This window comes from Bubalus kerabau, chromosome 7 (genome assembly GCF_029407905.1).
Source record: "Bubalus kerabau isolate K-KA32 ecotype Philippines breed swamp buffalo chromosome 7, PCC_UOA_SB_1v2, whole genome shotgun sequence".
Taxonomy (NCBI): Eukaryota; Metazoa; Chordata; class Mammalia; order Artiodactyla; family Bovidae; genus Bubalus; species Bubalus kerabau.
This window is the reverse complement of record NC_073630.1, coordinates 111,757,331-111,774,791: the sequence shown is the minus strand read 5'-3', so window position 1 is coordinate 111,774,791 and position 17,461 is coordinate 111,757,331.

Genomic DNA, 17,461 nt, shown 5'->3' with positions numbered 1-17,461 from the left:
ATGAACTTACTCAAATGTCTTCAGAAGTCAAGTAGCTAATGTCAACTACAAATTGGCACTTACCAAGAGCATTGCCAACAACTGAACAACAAAGGCCTTTTCCATCTGCCTAGATGGAGATTGAACTCCATGCTGCTGTTGCTGTTGACCTCCAACAATCCCTGAGGGAGTTCAGGGTAGAGTGAGGCACTCTGTGCTCCAGGGAAGTGGGACAGGTCAGTAGATACCTTGTTGTTTTTAGGACCAGATTTTATGACCTCAATCCTTACATCTCCTTATATCTAGAGAAACACTAACTCCCTTCACCGTGACATCAGATCCTCCTGACTAACAAAAACCTTTTGTAAAATGAGTGCTTCATGGCACTGAACTCCCCCTTCACCAAAACCTTATATATTGACCTTCCCGCACTGCCACTTTGGAGAAGTCTCTCAGAGCTATCTGAGATGCTGCCTCCTGGGCTGCAGTCCTCATTTTGCCCCAAATAAAACTTAATTCACAACTTTCAAGTTGTACATCTTCTTTTTTTTTTTTTTTCAGTCTACACTAACAAACAAATATATATAAAAAAAATTACACTTAATGATTGTAGGGATGGCATAAACCAGAGGTTATCTGAGGGCGAACCTTCCCTAAAAGCACTTCAATTCAATTAAAAAAAATACAGAACAAACTAAAAGCAACAAGAGCAGTACAAATTAAACAATACACAGAAAACAACAAAACACATAAAACATTCTTTTTGCCTGTGGGGGCCTAGAATCAAATTGCAGGTTATCAGTGTTTACTATTCTTAACTTGCTAAGTCTTGGAAAAGACCCTGATGCTGGAAAAGATTGAAGGCAGGAGGAGAAGGGGACAACAGAGGATGTGATGGTTGGATGGCATCACCGACTTGATGGCCATGACTTTGAGCAAGCTCTGGCTGATGGTGAAGGTCAGGGAAGCCTGGTACTCTGCAGTCCATGGGGTCGCAAAGAGTTGAACACAACCGAGGGACTGAACAACACCAACAACAGCAACTTGCTATGTGGTATATATGTGTATTGATGTGATGGAACTGAGGTGGAGAAAAGCATTGAGGAGTTACTGGTCTATACAGCAGTTTCCCTTAACCATGGTTCACTTTCTATGATTTTACTTACTCACATTCAGCTCTTGTCAGAAAATATTAATTCGAAAATTTTGAAATAAACTATTCCTGTTTTATACAGCAGGCTCTTCTGAGTAGCGTGATGAAACTCAGAGCTTAGGGTGAAAGATGTCGGACTCATGATCTCCAAAGACGATTTAGCCTCGGAACCAGGGACCGGGCTTAATTACTCAAGAGCTTTTTTATAGCAGAGTTTTGTTAAATTGGAGAAGGAAATGGCAACCCACTCCAGTATTCTTGCCTGGAGAATCCCATGGACGGAGGAGCCTGGCGGGCTACAGTCCATGGGATCGCAAAGAGTTGGACACGACTGAGCTACTTTACTTACTTACTTTACTTTTGTTAAATTATGAAAAGGCACAGGAAAAGCTTCTGACATAGACATCAGAAGGGGGATGGAGAGTGCCTCCCTCGCTAGTCTATAACAAGGGAGCTATATACTTTTGTAATTATTCAGTCAGTCAGTTCAGTCGCTCAGCTGTGTCCAACTCTTTGTAACCCCATGAACTGCAGCACACCAGTCCTCCCTGTACATCACCACCTCCCAAACCCATGTCCATTGAATTGGTGATGCCATCCAACCATCTCATCCTCTGTCGTCCCCTTCTCCAGCCTTCAATCTTTCCCAGCATCAGGGTCTTTTCAAATGAGTCAGCTCTTCACATGAGGTGGCCAAAGTATTGGAGTTTCAGCTTCAACATCAATCCTTCCAGTGAACACCCAGGACTGATTTCCTTTAGGATGGACTGGTTTGACCTCCTTGCAGTCCAAGGGACTCTCAAGAGTCTTCTCCAACACCACAGTTCAAAAGCATCAATTCTTCTGTGCTCAGCTTTCTTTATAGTTCAACTCTCACATCCATACATGACTACTGGAAAAGCATAGTTTTGACAAGACAGAACTTTGTTGACAAAGTAATATCTCTGCTTTTTAATATGCTGTCTAGTTTGGTCATAACTTTCCTTCCAAGGAGTAAGCATCTTTTAATTTCATGGCTGCAATCACCATCTGCAGTGATTTTGGAGCCCAAGAAGTAAAGTCAGCCACTATTGCCACTGTTTCCCCATCCATTTGCCACGAAGTGTTGGGACTGGATGCCATGATCTCAGTAATTAGCTATTACAACAAACCAAAGGAATGTCTCAAGGTTGTAAAACATTTACCAGACCCACTCCCACAATTTACATTTTACGGTGACAGGGTTAGAGCTAACAATAGAAAGATCTTACCAGATTCTCCTCCATAAAATACATTTTAAGATTAGTCAGAAGGTTTTCAAGAAGGAGAAACATGTCCTCAAGCAGGATACATCCTTGTTATATAATCCTCACTAAGGAATGTAGAAAAAAAGTGTTTGTCCTTTCCTCCTCCTTGAGAATTCCAGACCCCTATCCCCTCCTTGAGAGCCCCAGACCTCTTTCTCCTCCTCAGGGACCCCGGATTTTTTATCAACCTGCTTAGGAATTGATCTCTCAAAACCTAGCACTGTCTTGCTCTGTCCTGGGGGGGACCCCAACCAATGGCATCACTACTCCTGACATATATTGAAGGGCATCAAGCACAGCATGAACTGTCCTGATATATATTTTGAAGAAGTTTTGAAAATAGATAATAGTGATTGTTGTCTAATATCATGAATGTAAAAAATTAACACAGAATGGTACACTTAAAAATGATCACAATGGCAAATTTTATGTTATATATGCTTTACCATCATTTTATAGAGATGGGAAAAAAAAATTTGTAGTTGTAACATGGGAAATAGATTGGAAAGGGGAGGAAAATAATCAAGGAATGCATTTAAGATGAAGAAGGGACCTTATTAAATCCTCCCAAACACCCCACTGTGTTAGGGATTGTTTCCACATGCAGAAACTGAGAACCCAGGGACAATCTGAGAAAAAACTGAAAGATATTCTAAATCAGAGCTGGGAGAGAGGCTTTCGGTTTTAGCACTAAATTAAGAAATCCATTTGTTCCTAAACTCATGCCCTTCTACCTCCTCATTTCTCAATTTTGATGTTTAAATAAGCTTTACTTTTCATTTTGAAGTCTCAGATATAAATTGTCTTTTTTCAACTATGCATGAAAATTCCCATCAACGGAAACATTAACAATTCTTTTATCGTAACAGTGCAATTATGCCATATATAGTTGCAATTACAGTACATGCATTAAAATAGTCATCATATTGCTTGAAATTTCTGGAAGACAATCAGGATATTTTCCCATTTAAGTGGTAGTTATTCCACTATTTGTTAAATTGCCTATTAAATGGATATTTTGATTTCTTAGATTAAAAAACACTACAGAGAATGAACACTAAAAGATTTTCCCCCAAAAAATTGCAAATTAAAAAAAAAAAAAGGTCTAATTCATGGGATACATGTCAGTCTCATTCTTTTTTTCAAATTCTTTATGGTAAGTAAAAAGAAATCTTTGGTACTTAAAGCATTGTAATAGAAGATCTGCAAAGATAAGTATAATCAGAGGAAAAGCATATCAGAATTGAAGTACATTTGACAGTGCTCTAATCACACTGGGCAGTTGAATGCATTTGTCCAGGGAGAATGAATTCCAATGACTAAGATTTAGGCATTTTGATATTATAAAGGAAGCCCACAAACACCCTGATCTGTTAAAATGGAATTGTCTTCAATTTGCAATAATAATTTCTGTAATTGGACCACAAAAATAGAAGTAAGGCATTGAAGTATTAGAATAATTTTGATATACACTTATGTTAGCTTTATAGTGTGAAAATACATCTGGTATTTATCTCTGAATGTCCAGTAGAAGTTTTATCACCTTCATGGATCAAAATGATACCAATCTCATGAAATTATTTTATCTCACATAGAAAACCACCATTACTATGTTAATTTTGGAATGTTGTTTCAAAACCATTTCTTTGTTCATGGTCATCCACATGCATTTCATTCCACGAGAATTTATTATGAGTGTAGCCAATAGTGTGTGCTGCATTTCAGAAGGAGGAATAAGCTGACATTTTACCATGATGAGGAAAAGGAATGATAAGTTTGAAGTGCTAAAGCCTTAGCTGTACTAATTCTATGACTTTAGAAAGGTCTTATACACTTATTCAATATAAATTTATTTGTGAAAATGGACATTCATCTGTCTCACATGGCTATTATGAGAATTAATTAGGATAAATTAACCACATAAAGTGCCTATCATAGATTCTGGATTATAATATACATGTGCTTTAATGTAGCCCACTTTCTCTGTCTTGGCTGTAATAAGCTCACATTGGTAAGAACAAATGAAAATTTTAAAAATTGATAAAATTATGGATATAGACCACATTGCATGAATACTGCATGCATTGACCATTTACTTATATATCCAATAAAGAGTTATTGAATATGATAGATCTATTCTATATGATAGATTTGGGTTTAGATATTGGGAAAAAAAGCACCAAACAAGAAAATATCCCTAACTTCATAGAGTTCACATTCTTGGGTGAAAGATAATGAGTCAGTTGAGTGATAAATAATAATAGCACACACTTTAACAGTGCTTCTCATGTGCCAGAAGGGCTGATCTGGATATTTAGTATACATTCACCCATTTAATCATAAAAAAATATCATTTGTAGAAGATACTGTTATATGTATTGCCATTTTACATTTGAGGGTGCTGAGTTAGAAAGGTGTTAAATAAGTTACAGACATGAATATATGGCAGAACTGGGATTCAAATCTAGGCAGATTGCTTTTCAAACTGTCTTTTATTGCTCTTACTTTAAACACATAAGTAATTTAGCTTGAGTGTTTAGCTACACAGAGAGGTAGGAAAAGTGACAGTTGCCCATTCATGGCAAGCAAGTAGATGCCGTTCAAAATGTAATGGACATCAATTGGGAGGTTTTAAATAAGAGAATGATGGAACAGTTTAGATTATATAAATGCAATTAACAGCTATGTATGGGGAACAATTCAGGGAGAACCATGAAAAAGAGTTAGAATTTGGTTTTAGGATTCCTCCTAGAAAACAATGAGAGCTTGGATATATTGATGATATTCAGTGAAAACATGTTGATATGAGATCCATATGGATATTTAGCCTGTAGAGCTCACTAATGGTAAAGGGAAGAGAGCCATCATGAATGAATACTATGTTTTGACTTGACCAACTGCATGGAAAAGTTGCTGTGATTGGTGGTGGAAAAGTGAGCTGAGTAGTAGAGGCAACAAGAGACTTGTTTTGGAATTGGTAACTCTGACATTTGTACCTAAAATCCTCTTAGATACACAAATCTGGAGATTAGTGAAAATTTTGTAGTAGTGACAGAAATGAGACTAACATTATATAGTGGTATTTAAATATACGAGATCAAGTAAACTCTTATAGTGAAGAAGTATGAGAAAATAAAGATAAAAAAAATTAAGAGCCAAGCTCTGAGGGCTTTGAAGCATTTAGAAATTGAATCAAAGAAAGAAGACAGCAAAGGAGACTGGAGAAAAAATGCCTTGTGAGGTCAGAGAAAAACTCAAGGTAAAGATAATGGAAACTAAAAGAAGAGTATGTGCCTTTTAATTGTCCCAAAAGTCACTCTGTCAGGTTGGTATTAGTACACTCCTGTGTATAGATAAGGAAAGAGAGGCTCTAGGAGGTAAATAACTTGCTCAGTGTCACATGTAGTAGAGATATGATTTACATTTTGTGCATGCTCAGTCACTTCAATCATGTACAACTCTTTGTGATGTTTTTATATTTTTATTGCACACACATATATATATCCTTTATAGTAACTCTACAAACAGTGAAAGTGAGAGTGATAGTCTCAGTCATGTCTGACTCTTTGCAACCCATGGACTATAGCCCACCAGGCTCCTCTGTCTCTGGAATTCTCCAAGCAAGAATACTGGAGTGGGTAGCCTTTCCCTTCTCCAGGGGATCTTCCTGAACCAGGAATCCAGCCCAGGTCTCCTGCATTGCAGGCAGATTCTTTACCATCTGAGCCATCAGGAAAGCCCAGTACTAATACTTTAATAAAGGCATGTACAAGACATTTGCAGATGCTAGAGAGGGAATTAACATAAATTTATCTCCCTAAAATAATACAAAAGTGGTAGCATTTTCCTTGGAACTGACAAATAATAAGGGGTTCCTCAGTGTAACAGGAATGTCAACAACTGGCAAGCCTTCTAGACAGAGAAATCAGTAGATATATAATGAGCAAAGCCACCATGGGAAGAAGTGCTGTGTATTAAGGTGTGTGTGTATTTGTTTGTGTGTGTGTGTGTGTGTGTGTGTGTGTGTGTGTTTTCCCAGGAGAATGACTCATTATCTGCAGTATTTATAGGAGCAGAAAGGCAATGACTTGAAAAGGCGTGAAGGAAAAATGAGATCAGATTTGTCATTTTATTTTTATATCACACAAATGAGTTTTCACTTTAATCTGTGGGTACAATAGGGAGACTGAAGGCTTATCAACTGGAGTAGCATGTTAGAGTTATCTGTGAGGAACCTAATTTTGAATCGTAGAGTAAGTAAGTTATTTTTGTTGGTTCAACATCATTACTTTGAAGAAAAGCCTTGCTCCACAATTAACTTGTTTAATGGACCTATTGATCATCACACCTACCTTTACTTTGTCCAGAGGGATGGATGATGGATTCATATTGAGATGTTTATATTGCACCAACTCACTTGGCCAGATGGGCCTCAATTCATGAACCTTTCTTGTATATTAGTAGCTCTCAATATGGAGGGGCTTCCCTGGTGGCTCAAACAATAGTCTTCCTGCAATACAGGATACCCAGGGTCAATCTCTGGGTTGGGAAGATCCCTGGGAGAAGGGAATGGCTACCCACTTCAGTATTCTGGCCTGGAGAATTCCATGGACAGAAGAGTCTGGTGGGCTACAGTCCATGGAATCGCAAAGAGTCAGACATGACTGAGCAACTACCACTTTCACTTCCACCAACATGAAAAGGCTCTCTTTTTACTGGAGCTATTAGTTGGGACTCAGAAAATAAAATTTCTGGGATTGGATCCCAAGTTGTCTGAAAGAAACCTGCAGAGACAGAAGTCTGAAGCATAATTCTGGATCTAGTCATTCTGGGACATTGTCCCACCTAGACATCACAGTTAAACAAATGGGTGAATTCCTTTTATCCTCAAGTATATTTGGATCCTATCTGCTAGACTGCAGTGGGAAAACCTGGAAATATACATTAGCTGGGTTACGTAAATAATCCTGGTAGGAAACCTGGAAGGCATAATTAAGGCAATAAAAACAATAATATCAAAGGGACAAATATGAAGCATTTTGAGGTGAACTGATGTTCTATTTAACATAAATCTACCAGGATGTTTAGAAAACTTGAAGTGTCTTGCTTGAAAACTGAACAGTTTTTGACCACTCATACATAACCATGCCATACCTCTGGTAAGACTGATGAAGAAGACAGGAAGAAAGAGTTTTTTTAAAGGTTTAAAAGTGAATAATTCTGGGCCCTTGTGGGATTGAAGTGTGTGTAGAGGAAGGTATAGGCTTTGGAGCTCAGCAATGTCTGAGCCGGAGTGTATATTTGGGAAACATTAACATAGTGAGGCTTGCAAGTTGACAAATTTTTTTAGAGAAAAAAAGGAGGAATAGTACAGGGAAAAAGTCATAGACACTATCCCCTGTTCTTTGAATATAGGGCTTGGATGCACTCATTGCTATGCTATGCTAAGTCACTTCAGTCGTGTCTGACTCTGTGCAACCCCATAGACGGCAGCCCACTGGGCTCCCCCGTCCCTGGGATTCTCCGGGCAAGAACACTGGAGTGGGCTGCCATTTCCTTCTCCAATGCATGAAAGTGAAAAGTGAAAAGTGAAAGTGAAGTCGCTCAGTCATGTCTAACTCTTAGCGACCCCATGGATTGCAGCCTAACAGGCTCCTCCGTCCATGGGATTTTCCAAGCAAGAGTACTTGGGTGGGGTGCCATTGCCTTCTCCGATGCACTCATTGGTGTGCCCAAACTCTAGCATGGTGGATTATGCACAATGAATGATTGTGCTATGCACAGTGCTAAGCATGACATCGCTGCAGTTACCTTTAATCATCCTAAAATGATCTGAGATGGGTTTTCATTTCTATCTTCATTTTACAAGGAAACCAATAAGATCACCTGCAGTTTAAATTTGCTAGAATTCTAGAGTTTAATGATTCTGTATCCAGTTCTATAGGTATGCATGCACCTATATATGCACACCTATATGCATGTTTGTGTTTAATTAAAATAAACTAAGCAAAAAAAAAAAATTCTATACCAAAATTATCAAATACATCTCTCCATTTCTTTAAAAATTATGTGATTATCTTAAGGTAATTTTGTTTATATGCAATCAACTGCATGAAGACCTGTGAAGGTATGTTGGCTGCTTTGATGTCAAGTCAAAGTTCCTCAGGCCATGATCAGCATTCATATTTACTGTATACATGTCATGATTTTACTGACTGTGTTGTTTCTTTGTTTTTATTTGATTTTCTCTTTTTTATTTTTTTAAATTATGAAAGTATAACACATTTACAGGAGACTTGGAAAATACAGAAGAAAGTTACATGTAGTTCCACCATATATTACAATTGTTTTTTAAACAGATAAATGAAGATTTTTTAGTTGGAGTTTCAATATTAATCTCTCAAAAATTAATAGAATATACAGAAAAGTAGAAGGGTATAGTAGACCTGGAAAATGCTATGATCCAATTCAGCTTAATTAAGGTTTATACATTTTTTTACACAACAGTAGGATACAAATCCTATTCAAGTTCCCATAGACTGTAAACTAGGAGACACTGGAACATATCTAGGGACATAAAATAAGGTGCAAAAATTTCATGATCTAAAGGTATTGAAACCATATGGAGTCTATTCTCTTATCACTGTGGAATTATGTTAGAAGTCAATATCAAAAGATATTTGAAAATAACTCACATATTTTCAAGTCCAATGTGGCATTTACCAAGTGTCTATATAGTTTCTTATTTGATGTTCTTAGAGTCAAATTCACTTTTTAAAGCCTATTCAAAGCATTAACCAAGATAATTTTGGCTAAAATATGAAGGTTTAGTAGATGTACAGAAATAATCAAATTGTTTTCTAATAGCTTTGGTTACTATAATTATTTAAGCTATTGTGAAATAAAGGAAGTCAATGAAAACTGCATTTTGCAGTAAATAGATGAATTCATAGTTGGGGAGTTCTAGTTCATTGTTCTTATATGATTCTGTTTAAATACTTTTATATGTACTAGAGAATACAACCATCTATGATTAAAAAATAATGAAATGAACCCCAGCATTATCTAATTTAGTCTGAAAATACTACTGTATTTTTATCTGTTTAGGGTGTAAGCTTTAAAAAAATTCCTGTTTTAATTTGTTTCTCTAGTCCAGGGAGGCTCACTTTAGGCAAAATTAATCATGTTAATTAAGTGATACAATGTAACAAAGCCTACACTTGAAATTATAAATAACCAAGTAGATAATCATTAACTATTTAATGATAGTTAAGTATTTTCCAAATATACAATGCAATTTAAAAATGAAACAAAAATGATATGTTAAGAAAGAGAGGAAAATGAATGTTTGGCTTTTTTCCCTATTGGGTATATCACACTCTTTTGGGAAACCAGGCATTAATTCATTTATCCCTCTAAGGCTCTTTTCAGAAAACATCATTAGGAATTAAACATTCATTATTTTATTTCACTCCTTATTGATAGCAGTAGAGGCAAAACATGCTGTGGGCTTAGATTTGACTCAGGAGAGAAAAGGACTTATGGTCAAGAATTTGATTCCCATTGGCTGTGATACCTTGACTAATTTGTTGCATTTTTATGGGCTTCAGTTGCTTCAAGTGTAAAGTTGGAATATTAACCCTTCATTGCCCTGTTTTCCAAATACTTTTGATGCAGAAACCAAAAGAGGTAAGGGTGGCTATCATTTATACATGCCTAAAACTTTCACATTTTTAGTCTTTGTCCATTTAAAGAAGCTACACAGAAATTTCTAGGAAGAAGTCTGGCTGGTCTCAGGGCCAAGGTCTAGTCAAATGACCATTTCCTAAAGTGAATGTCACATTCCAAAAATATGTTCTCCTGCTTTGCAGGTCGAGACATTTGCTACATCCGTGTTGTATACTCAGCCAGGAAAGATTCCTTTTCAGAAGAGATTGATAAATAAACAGACATGAAAAAAAAGAAACTTTATAATAAATGACGGCTTTCTAGAGATAGCTATCATCTAGTCTTCTCAACTGTGTTACATCCTGGGAGCCACATAAATCACCAGAAGGCTACTTACTGATTATAGGAAAATGGCGGTCTCAAGGGATATTTCATCCTGATGAGTCACTGTAAACACTCCCCTCTTAGATTTTGAGGTGTTTTGTGTCTGGCTAATTTCACTTAAAAAAGTACTAAACACATGTATGCACAGTCCTATTCTCTGCTTTCTCCTTTCATAATCACTAAACGTTCCTCTTAGAACATTTTCTTAGAAAATGCCTTTCTCTTATCATGTTAGTCATGCTAATTAAGACAATGTTTCCTCCAAAGTAATTTCTGCTTCAGCAGACAATCTTTTTAATTAATTCTACATAGATGCTTCACATTATCATTAATTTAAGACCTAAACGCTAATTTTAGTTCAAATTATGGAGATATACCACTTTTAAGCGAATAAGCATTCATTAAAAATGTTTGCTATTTTTATTATTCCTCCAATTATTTACTCTACTTACTTCATTCCACATTAGGTATTACATGAAATTTTCTTATTTAGTTTTCAGAGATTTAAGACTGAAGCTTAGAGAAGTTGAATATCTTTTTAAGATTAGATTGCTAGTGAACCAGGAAGCTGTCAAAGATGAAATTTGAGTTTGAGATGCACAGAGTCCAACTTTTTGCACATTATAGTATTTAAGAAATAAAATCTCAGTATCATTTGACAATATATTTAAGAATTCTTTATGGGTTGGTATGGAAAATGATCATTCCATATTCTTGTGACAAAACTAAAATCATATCACCTGGATTGATGTGCAATCACATACATATTATATTGTTTCCACATGACTTTATCAAAGGATGTGCTTAATTCTCGGAGAAGGCAATGGCACCCCACTCCAGTACTTTTGCCTGGAAAATCCTATGGACGGAGAAGCCTGGTAGGCTGCAGTTCATGGGGTTGCTAAGAGTCGGATACGACTGAGCGACTAGACTTTCACTTTTCACTTTCATGCATTGGACAAGGAAATGGCAACCCACTCCAGTGTTCTTGCCTGGAGAGTCCCAGGGACGGGGGAGCCTTGTGGGCTGCCGTCTATGGGATCGCACAGAGTCGGACACGACTGAAGTGACTTAGCAGCAGCAGTAGCAGTGCTTAATTCTTTTGTTTCTTTGCTTAAATTATTTGTTAACTATTTGGAGGGGCAGTACAGTCAGTGGGTAAAGTGGAGTAAGATAAACTTGTTTCATGGCCCCATCACTTACGTGCTCTATAAATTTTTTTAAATTACGTAACCCACTTCAATCTCACTAAAATGGAGATTTCACTATTCTAGCTCTGATTTCACTATTAGGCACTGGGGTGACAAATAAGAAAAATAAAAAATAAAGTAAAACAAAGGTTACAGCTTTAATGGAGAGAATAATTTAAGGAAGAAGATATGGAATAATTAAATAAAATTGTATTGTCACAAGGAACAAGGGCAAGCAATGTTGTGCTGGTTAATTGATCTATGAACTTGAAAATACAATTTATAATGTCTACTGATCCCTATTGTAGATATACTCCCATCATGGCCAATTTCAAGCTACCAAATTGCCCTAAACTTCCCTGAGTGTTTTATAATCTGCTCTTATGATCCAGTAGAAGAGGTTAATATCATCTTCAAGTGTTTAGTAGGGAGGGTTTTCCTATCAAGATATTTCTAGAAATATCACATGTAAATTGCCTAACATAGATTTTTTTGGGGAGTTGTTTTTTGTTTGCTTGCTTTTCTGTTTTTTTAAAGAGCAAATTTCTGTAAGCACCAGTACCTTTTTATTCCACAGGTCTACTTAAGATATTGTTTGCCTCTGTTTAATATATTTAAGATCTATGTGAGAGTTAAAGGCTGGAAATTTTTCTATCTGTATTGAGAATCTTTTACAGACCTTGGTTTAAATTACACAATAAAGCATTTATATTTGTGCTTGAGGAGTCAGAATATATAAGAAAAAGAAGGTGAAAAGGTTTTTAAAAGTCCCAGGGGCAAAGAATAATATACAAGCTGTGATCGATAGATTGGATAAAATGGTCATTTACAGGGCATTAATTTTCTCTTAGCATTCATGGTCCTCTCTGGAGAGTAAATAAAATCAACATTTTCCCCAACCTTTTGTGTTGAAATGTTCATTTATCTTTTGTCATCTTTGTTTTTCCATTTCTCTTTTCTAATATCCTTTTCAAATTCATTATAATGTCATTCTTACTCAATATTTCCCCTGGCTTTCTATCAAACTCCCGATTCTCACTTTTTTTCTCCTTTATCTTAAGTCATTACTATTCCTTCTTTTTCTTCATGTTCTTTCCTCTACTAATGTAATTGCCTTTAGCAGAATGCAATTCACTAGCTTCTACTTTAAGTTTAGTTTGGAGGCAGTATCTGAGGTATAAATTGCATATAAGGAAATGCAGAGATTGTATTCATACAGCTTGATGAATCCTGACAAATATGTATGTCCAGGTAACAACTGTCTCAATTAAGGTAAAGTCATATTTATCACCCCCAAAATTTCTCTCATTTTCATGTGACCCTTTGCCCCAAAGCAGTTATTTCCTTGACGTCTATCTCCACGGGTAAGTTTAGCTTACTCTCAAATTCCATAATATTTATATTATTTTGTCCTGGGTTCTAAAATTAAACATAATGTTTTTCAGTTCATTAGTTGTGTTATTTTTATCAACAATTTATTCTATAATTGCTGAACAATACATCATTATATGAGTATATTATATTTTAGGGCTTCCCAGGTGACTCGGTGGTAAAGAATCCACCTGCCCATGTAGGAGATGTAGGAGAAGTAAGTTTGATCCCTGGGTCTGGAAGATCCCTGGAGGAGGAAATGGCAACCCACGCTAGTATTCTTACCTAAAAAATCCCTTCGACAGAGGAGCTTGTTGGGCCATAGTACATGGGATCGCAAAGAGTCGGAGATGACTGAGCACACATGCATTTATTATTTATGTATTGTCTTGTTGATATATTTGTGCTGTTTTCAGTTTGGGCCATAATGCTTGCTTGTTGAAGTCTTATCTCAGATATTTGTTTGTACTGTTTTGGGTGAGGACATGAATAGTTTGGGGTCAAAATGAACGATTAGAGACCAGGTGTTATAAGAAACTGGCAAACCATTTTTCAAAATGCCTGTGACAATTTAACTTCTATCAGCAATGTACATTCTAGTTACTCTGCATCCTCACTACATTTACTATTTTTTGGGTTTTTAATTCCAGTGGAGACCCAGTGGTTTCTTCTTACAGTTTTAAATTGTAATTTCCTGAAGACTGGTCATGTTAAGCCTGTGTTCATGTGCTTGTTAATTTTCATATATCTTCTTTTGTGAAGTTTAATTTTCCCATTTTTTGAAGGTTTTGCTTGCACTTTTTTTCTATTGGTTTGTAGAAACCTTTTTTTATGTTCTGAGTATGAGCTCCTTTTCACATATATGTATTGTGAATACTTTTTATCAGTCTTTCACTTTACATGTGTTTTCATTTGTCCACTAAGTCTTTTTCTTTAATGATCTCTTAAGCTTTTTTGTTTTTAATTGGGGAAAATTGCATTACAATATTAGTTTCTGCTGCACAACCAGGTGAATCAGCTATGACAGTGTTAGGCATCGCTCAGTCATGTCCAACTCTTTATGATCATAAGGACTGTAGCCCACCAAGCTCTTCTGTTCATGGGACTTCCCAGGCAAGAATACTGGAGTAGGTTGCCATTTCATTCTCCAGGGGAGATTACAGACCCAGGGATTGAACCCTGGTCTCCTGCATTGCAGGCAGATTCTTTACTGTCTGACCCACCAGGAAAGCCTGATTCAGCTATATGTACACATATGTCCACTCCTACTTGGACCTGCCTCCCTCTCTCCTCCTGTCCCACCCATTGAAGTCACCACAGGGCTCCGAGCTGAGCTCCCTGTGCTATATACGGCAGTGTCCCCCTATCTATCTATTTTACACATCTTAGTATATATACATATATGTGTGTATATATATACACATATAGGAGTATATAGTGTATACATATAGAATTAGTGTCTACACATAGTGTATATAGACATATACATATATGTATATATCCCTCAGAAGAAATGGAGTAGCCATCATGGTTAACAAAAGAGTCCAAAATGCAGTACTTGGATGCAATCTCAAAAATGACAGAATGATCTCTGTTCGTTTCCAAGGCAAACCATTCAATATCACAGTAATCCAAGTCTATGCCCCAACCAGTAAAGCTGAAGAAGCTGAAGTTGAACAGTTCTATGAAGACCTACAAGACCTTTTAGAACTAACACCCAAAAAGAGATGTCCTTTTCATTATAGGGGACTGGAATGCAAAAGTAGGAAGTCAAGAAACACCTGGAGTAACAGGCAAATTTGGCCTTGGAATACAGAATGAAGCAGGGCAAAGACTAATAGAGTTTTGCCAAGAAAATGCACTGGTCATAACAAACACCCACTTCCAACAACACGAGAGAAGACTCTATACATGGACATCACCAGATGGTCAACACCGAAATCAGATTGATTATATTCTTTGCAGCCAAAGATGGAGAAGCTCTATACAGTCAGCAAAAACAAGACCAGGAGCTGACTGTGGCTCAGACCATGAATTCCTTATGCCAAATTCAGACTTAAATTGAAGAAAGAAAACCACTAGACCATTCAGGTATGACCTAAATCAAATCCCTTATGATTATACAGTGGAAGTGAGAAATAGATTTAAGGGCCTAGATCTGATAGATAGAGTGGCCTGATGAGCTATGGAATGAGGTTCATGACATTGTACAGGAGACAGGGATCAAGACCATCCCCATGGAGAAGAAATGCAAAAAAGCAAAATGGCTATCTGGGGAGGCCTTACAAATAGCTGTGAAAAGAAGAGAAGTGAAAAGCAAAGGAGAAAAGGAAAGATATAAGCATCTGAATGCAGAGTTCCAAAGAATAGCAAGAAGAGATAAGAAAGCCTTCTTCAGCGATCAATGCAAAGAAATCAAGGAAAACAACAGAACGGGAAAGAGTAGACATCTCTTCAAGAAAATCAGAGATACCAAGGGAACATTTCATGCAAAGATGGACTTGATAAAGGACAGAAATGGTATGGTCTTAACAGAAGCAGAAGATATTAAGAAGACATGGCAAGAAGAACTGTACAAAAAAGATCTTCACGACCCAGATAATCACGATGGTGTGATCACTGACCTAGAGCCAGACATCCTGGAATGTGAAGTCAAGTGGGCCTTAGAAAGCATCACTATGAACAAAGCTAGTGGAGGTGATGGAATTCCAGTTGAGCTATTCCAAATCCTGAAAGATGATGCTGTGAAAGTGCTGCACTCAATATGCCAGCCAATTTGGAAAACTCAGCAGTGGCCACAGGACTGGAAAAGCTCAGTTTTCATTCCAATCCCAAAGAAAGGCAATGCCAAAGAATGCTCAAACTACCACACAGTTGCACTCATCTCACACACTAGTAAAGTAATGCTCAAAATTCTCCAAGCCAGGCTTCAGCAATATGTGAACCGTGAACTTCCAGATGTTCAAGCTGGTTTTACGAAAGGCAGAGGAACCAGAGATCAAATTGCCAACATCCTCTGGATCATGGAAAAAGCAAGAGAGTTCCAGAAAAACATCTACTTCTGCTTTATTGACTATGCCAAAGCCTTTGACTGTGTGGATCACAAGAAACTGTGGAAAATTCTGAAAGAGATGGGAATACCAGACCACCTGACCTGCCTCTTGAGAAACCTATATGCAGGTCAGGAAGCAACAGTTAGAACCAGACATGGAACAACAGACTGGTTACAAATAGGAAAAGGAGTACGTCAAGGCTATGTACTGTCACCCTGTTTATTTAACTTCTCTGCAGAGTACATCATGAGAAACGCTGGACTGGAAGAAACACAAGCTGGAATCAAGATTGCCGGGAGAAATATCAATAACCTCAGATATGCAGATGACACCACCTTTATGGCAGAAAGTGAAGAGGAACTAAAAAGCCTCTTGATGAAAGTGAAAGAGGAGAGTGGAAAAGTTGGCTTAAAGCTCAACATTCAGAAAACGAAGATCATGGCATCCGGTCCCATGGCTCCATGGGAAATAGATGGGGAAACAGTGGAAACAGTGTCAGACTTTATTTTTCTGGGCTCCAAAATCACTACAGATGGTGACTGGAGCCGTGAAATTAAAAGACGCTTACTCCTTGTAAGGAAAGTTATGACCAACCTAGATAGCATATTCAAAAGCAGAGACATTACTTTGTCAACAAAGGTTCGTCTAGTCAAGGCTGTGGTTTTTCTGTGGTCATGTATGGATGTGAGAGTTGGACTGTGAAGAGGACTGAGCGCCGAAGAATTGATGCTTTTGAACTGTGGCGCTGGAGAATACTCTTGAGAGTCCCTTGGACTGCAAGAGATCCAACCAGTCCATTCTGAAGGAGATCAGCCCTGGGATTTCTTTGGACGGAATGATGCTAAAGCTGAAACTCCAGTACTTTGGGCACCTCATGCGAAGAGTTGACTCATTGGAAAAGACTCTGATGCTGGGAGGGATTGGGGGCAAGAGGAGAAGGGGACGCCAGAGGATGAGATGGCTGGATGGCATCACTGACTTGATGGACAGGAGTCTGGGTGAACTCTGGGAGTTGGTGATGGACAGGGAGGCCTGGCATCATGCAATTCATGGGGTCTCAGAGAGTCGGACTTGACTGAACGACTGACTAATCTGATATATATATACATATATATATATATATGTCACTCAGTCTCCCAATTCATGCCCCCCCCACCTCATCCCCATGCACTAAATCTTTTGAGGAGCAGAATTTTTACATCTAATTGAGTCTCCTGAGTAGGACAGTAAATAAAATATATACATAGACATATAGACACATAAATATATGCTTATGGTAAGTATGATAAGTAGATAGATGATAAATAGATCATTTTTTGCATCCTAAAAAATCTATACCTACAAAGATATCTTTATCACTTGAAATTTCTGTGACAG